Source organism: Capsicum annuum, chromosome 2, assembly GCF_002878395.1.
Source record: "Capsicum annuum cultivar UCD-10X-F1 chromosome 2, UCD10Xv1.1, whole genome shotgun sequence".
NCBI lineage: Eukaryota > Viridiplantae > Streptophyta > Magnoliopsida > Solanales > Solanaceae > Capsicum > Capsicum annuum.
In genome coordinates, this window is record NC_061112.1 from 116,254,155 (window position 1) to 116,260,372 (window position 6,218).

Sequence of the window (6,218 nt, forward strand, 5' to 3'; positions counted from 1 at the left end):
GTTTGTTTTTACTTGTCACAATTTGATTTGACACCCACTAAGAAACATAATTAATAATATGACAATTTTACCATAGTACCCCTATTAAATGATGTTTACCTTGTATGTTGAAATTATTTTGGAGAAAAAATAATTAATATTAAGGATAAAATAGAAAAAAAAATTGTATTTTCTTGATATATCAAAAATAACAAGTAAAAGTAGAAATACAATTATAAAATTTGTAACAAGTAAAAGCGAATGGAGGGAGTAAGTATGTGTGATACCCGAGTTTTTCCCATTAAATATTTCGCTCCCAAATGTGTCAAGTCGTTAAAGCCTTTTTATCTTGCCAAGAGAAGCTTAGCACTCAAAAAAAAAATGCTAAGTGTTGAAACTTTCTCATTTAGACCTCTGATCTTCGGGTATTTATTTGATGACCTTTCTGACATCCGCTTTTCGATTTTCAAGTTGAGTTGCGATGGTGAAAGGTAGTAATACATCTCGAGTGAGTTTCAGAATTTTTGAAGTAGCATAAGGGCATGTTTGGGTGCCCAAACAGTGGCACCATGCGATTAGCATGCTCCAGAAATTTTCAACATTTCAGGGCCAACTTCAAATGATCATCACTTCCTGAATATAAGGAATTGGGAGATCTGATATATATCAAACGAAAGCTCTTTGAGTCTTCTTTCCAATACAATTAGTTTCACCCCATTCCAACATCAGAGTAATAAGTTACGATCAATTTATTTAAGCATGTCAAATAAGTAACTGAGGGACGGATTTGATTTGGGTCAACTTCGGTCGATCATAACTCCTTATATATATAATGAACTGGGTGGCCTACCATATATAAAATTAATATCTTTGAGTTAGCTTTCCAACGATATAAATTTCGCAAAAATTCAATACCCGAACGAGGAGTTATTCAGTTTTTCGTGGCCAAGGTACGCAAGATTTTTCAGCCATTTTTCAATTTCCTTAGGTGCAATCTAGTCATTTCACCCTTGCCCCATTTCGTGGAAATAAGCATAAAAACTGATTTAGGGCATCAAAGTCTGTTATTTTCAAAAACAAAATTCCAAGAAAGAAACCCTAAACCTCTAAATTCCCCTTCCTAAATCTTCCAATTCCACCATGGAAATTCTAAATTAATCCGATAAATGAAGTCCTAGTTCCGAGCTCTTCGAGATGCACCAATCAATTTTGTGAATAGTGTTCCGAGGAAAGAATTCATTCCAATCTTTAATTTTAAGGTATGTGGGGTTTGAACAAGAGTAATTCTTCCGTTCTTGTGCCCGTATCTTTAATTTTTAGTGTGGATTATTATGAGTTTGGCAAATGAATTTATTTCCAAGATATCCTACCATGAGATTTTGATTATGTATATATGTAAATTGTTCAAGCTTGCCAATTATGATTATTCAATGAATTCATATGGTTCTGTAAGTTGAATTATATCTAAATAATTTGATTATGAACTTATAAAGATTTGAATTCTAAGCTTTGAATCACATGAGTAACTGACTATTTTCGTTCTATGAATTGAGATTTAATATTGGGATTCTTGGTATTTCTATCAAGAATTGATATATTTTGAACATGTATCCACGTTTTAAGTTCAAGAATAAATTATTGGTATTTTCAAGTATTTTCGAGCCATGTGTCAAATTTTGAGGTTCCTTATGACGATTTGAGTTATTGGGTATATTGATATCGAAGTTGCAATGAGCCTTGGTATTTTCCAGATGGTTTTAATGAGTTAAATTGTTGAAAATATTACGTATCGAGTCTTCGTATCCTTGTCCAAATGTCGAGTCGGTTATGGTTCAATGCATTGATACCTTGTTGATGTTGAGGAAGATTAAAATATTTTGAGATAAAATGTGTTGAGTTAGGAATCCACAAATTGATATGATTTGATAAATGAGAAAGAGATTTGATTTGGTCTTTATGATAGACCCTTGTGATATTGTGGTGGATTTCCTAACGCGTTCTGAGCTTGTCGGGGAGTAGTACTTAGCACTGAGAGGGAAATTTGGTATTTCCCCAAACCTATGTGCCACCGTAGGGTTGTTTGATGATGATATTATTGGCCAGAGAGCCCGATTGTGATTATTCCATTTTTAAAATCGTACTCCCTAGCAAAGAGTATGACGCTTCCGCCAACGGGGGTTTCAAACGTTGGTATTTCACGTAGCTCACGTGGGGTTGTCGGTTATAGGAAACTCCCGTGTCCATAACATTAAGTTTCTTGAATTACCGAGTCACTTCGAGATTTGAGTCAAAGAGTTGAGATGTTTATGATGTTTTATGGTCATTTATGATGATTTATAATTACCTATGATGATTTTTGATGATATGATAATTTATGATGATTTAGGATGATTTATCATAATTTATGATTTATAATAATTTACGTGGATTACGAGATTTTATCATATGAACTGTTTATTATTAAATTACGAAAAGTATGATTTGATATAACTCAAGACAAGTGAGTCATCATTGTCCGTATGCATGTTTTCATGAAATTGATTATACTATTTATATTATTGCATGCATCCCCACACACTCAGTACATTTCAAAGTGCTGACTCATATATTTCCATGGGCTACATTCTTACCAAAATGTAGGTACAAGTTGTAGCGCACATATCATGTTTAGCTGGGTCGCAGCTCTCAATCGGCAAGTGATTAGTCCTTTTGATTCAGGGACTTGAGTTGTTCAGATTTGAGGTGTATTGTATTTTCTGTATTCAGTCGTATTGAGTAGGGGTAGTTGGGAGCCATGACCCGGCTATCTTTGGTCAATGCTAGTAGAGGCTTCATAGACAGTCACTAGTAGTCAGTGTTTTCAGTTTCAGATTTATATATATATAAGCAGAATTGTGATCGTGTAAATTTACTTTCATGTTGGTCAGACTAAGTTATGGGTTATTTCCGCATTATTCCTTCTATTTTATGTATTTTATTCAGTTGCTTTGGGTTATGCCAGATGAAGGGTTAGCTTGGGGTCACTTGTGACCTTAAGCACCATGTGACGTCTCAGAATTCAATTTTGGGGCGTTACAAGCTTGGTATCAGAGCATAGAATTCAAGTGTCCTAGGGTGTCTATGAAGCCGTATCTAGTAGAGTCTTGCAGACCGTACGGAGACGTCTGTACTTTTTTTCGAGAGGCTACGGGGCATTTAGGAAAATATTCCCTTTCTTTCATGTCGTAGATCGTGCTGTGGAAATGTTCCTTAAGAAATTCATACGGGTTCATATCTTGCATAAATTGGGCCATTTTGCCTTGTTCTAAAATACTGGATATAGTCAAGCGTAAATCCTTATAGATAGTGCTTTCTTAGATAATCTCCTCTGATATTACGGGCTTGTAAGTGAGCTAGAAAAAAAATGATTTCATTAGTGCTCTTGAGTCCCGAAAAATTAAGGTATCATATGTACGTTCTTGAAGGTTGTGCATTAAGCCTATGTCAGAACTGTTTTTGGATTTCTCCCTAGAATTCATGGTGTAATTTCGTATTTTCCTTATCCGTGTACTAATGTTGAGATAGGGTGATTAACTAGTTCCAATTTCCTCTCTTGATTATATTTCTGGGCTTACTAGCAAAGGTTCCATAGCTTTCAAGATGTAACCTCATCCCTCTTGAGTCGTTCAGTTGAGGTAAAGCGAGACACATATTCTTGGATCCTTGATTATGGTGTACCAGGCTTTTATTTCTTGAAAATATTTTTTGATCATCTTTTGATGAAAACTTGAAGTCTAGTGAAGCCGTGTGGGGCTTATTTCGATTCACTAGCATAATTATTTTGATATTTATTTCCTTTTTCAAAATACAAAATCAAAGTCTAGTGAAGCCGTGTGAGGCCTGTTTCGATTCACTAGCAGCTAGTTGTTTACTCTGTTGTTCTTGCATTGGTTGGAAACGTGGTGAAAGGCAGTGTTAATAAATTATTATGGCATAGGCCATGGAATTGTGGATGATTATTGTCGTTATGAGGTTTTGGTGGACTAGTATGTTTGGGGTGTTTGATAGATGGAAATGGTTGTTGAGATTGTTGTTAATCGTAGTCAGAGTGAGTTGTTAAGTTTCTATAGCGGGTGGTGAGAAAAATGAATTTAATGATTGAATTGCTATGACGTTAGTGATAGGGAGGAGATTTAGTAGGTTTGAACCGTATGTACGGGAGCTTAAGTCTATTTGTTTGTGATCAAGTGTGATATTATGTGTTGAGGTAGTAGTATGCTCAAGTTGTTATGGGGATTTTTTTTAAGTTATTAAATGTTAAGCGGTTAGTGTTATCCTTGATTGGGTAAGTATGAATGAGGATATGTGGTATACGATGTAATTGTGAGTTAACTTGGTCATTAGAGGTTGACGAGGGTGTTATTTTGAGATGTGATATTAGTAAAGCACAAAGAAGTTAGTATGGTTTAGCGAAGGTTTGATGTATCCATGGTAAGTGTTAGAATCTAAGCCGCGGAGTGCATGAATTGTTATATGATAACTTTTGAAGTTGTTTAAGTTGGTAGGTATTTGAGAGTTATGTTAAGAATGGGTTTTGCGCTCGCGGATGTAGTTATGCGGGTTAAGTTATGGATCTTGTGTATGGGTATATCTGGGGACCTAGAGTAAAGCGAATGCCGTGGACTAGAGTTTGTATGGTGATTCGTTGACTCGGAGTGTTGGCTTAAGTCTAAGGGGGATATAGTAGATTAACTAAGTTAAGATTACGGGATTCAGGTAGGTATATCGGTGGGTTGCAAGTTGGTGGTGACAAGTAGTGGTGTTGATCCTATTTTACCCTAGCCTTTTCAATGACTTCGATATTTTCTTATGCCTTATGTTTCATTCCCTTGATCATAATACATGTTCATGTATATCATGGGAAAACATGTATTCTCCTAACTATCGAAATATGGAGCCCCAATTTTTCTAGCGGGCGAAATCAACATTCCATAAGCTATAAACTCCAAACTCAAGTTGCGCGGTTCATAATGCATGTGCTTAATTTTTATTGTATGTTCAAGTTCAGCCCACCGGCAACACCCTTAGCGACCAATAAGATTCAATTTATGTCTTGGGTGTCCTTAATCTTTAATCTTGATTCTGGTTGAATTCATGCATTTGATGCCCTAGTTCTCCAGCCTCAATAACCACACCAAGTCATACACAATATCCCTTCATATTCTACCCTTTCATGACTTTCCATTTGTCGAGGAAGTGTCGATGAACAGTGGTGACGATAGGAGAGAGTGAGCGGGTTTTTGTTGATAAAGATTGTGGAATGTTCATTTTAGCTAAGATGGCAAGTGTAGAGTAAGCTTGAGGCTAGGCATTTGATGGATGTCATGGTTATTTGAAGCATTTCGTGTTGTGTTTGTGAAAGTGGTTGTGTGATGGTTTATCTAGGTTTGTAGGTGGGGAATTATTGAAGTGAAGTCTTGTGCATGGCTTAGTTAATTGGAAAAGTTAGTGAGTGTTTTCTTAAGAATAGTCCCCAGAAGTTGTCTTAATAAAGGATTGTAGAATTTGAAAAAGGTGTCTTATGGGTGTTGATTAGGAGTGTATACGTAATTATAAAGATAGGCTTGAACGTGTATATATGGACGGAGATTAAAGTTTATATTATCAATAAGTTTTGGTGTCTATGTTGATTTAGAAGTCTAAGCTAAAAGCTCTTGTAAATTGATCTTGCATAGCACTCATGTATTGTGAATATATCTCCTGTCTGAGGATATTAGTTGCAAGCCTTGGCCTTGCTATAAGTTGAATTGCGTATATGCCTATGAATAGTTCCCTAAGCTTCAAGACTTGTTGATATAAATATGATGGTTGAAAATGGTGAGTATTAAGTGGATTAGAGTTGATTGAGTGGTAATAAGAATTATCTATGAGATAAGGAATTGTAACAATGTGGATGTGTATAAATTTATAATTCGGAATGGTTCTGTGTTATGGTGTTAGGTGGAGGAATTGATGACTCCAAATTAAGCTTGAAAATGAAGAGAGAGAGTTTGGCTTAGTTAGATTTGAATAGCCAAGATTGCAAATGCCTTGTGAGAATTATGAATTGAATCAAGTAAGTATGGTATTTGGGAAAAATAGTATTGCGGAGAAAGGGTGTGCAAAGCGTATTGATAAGCTTGAAAGTAAGGAGTTGTACAGCGTGGGGTCTAGTACTTTTATTTTGATATAAGACTGATCGACCTATGCTCCGTACTTAA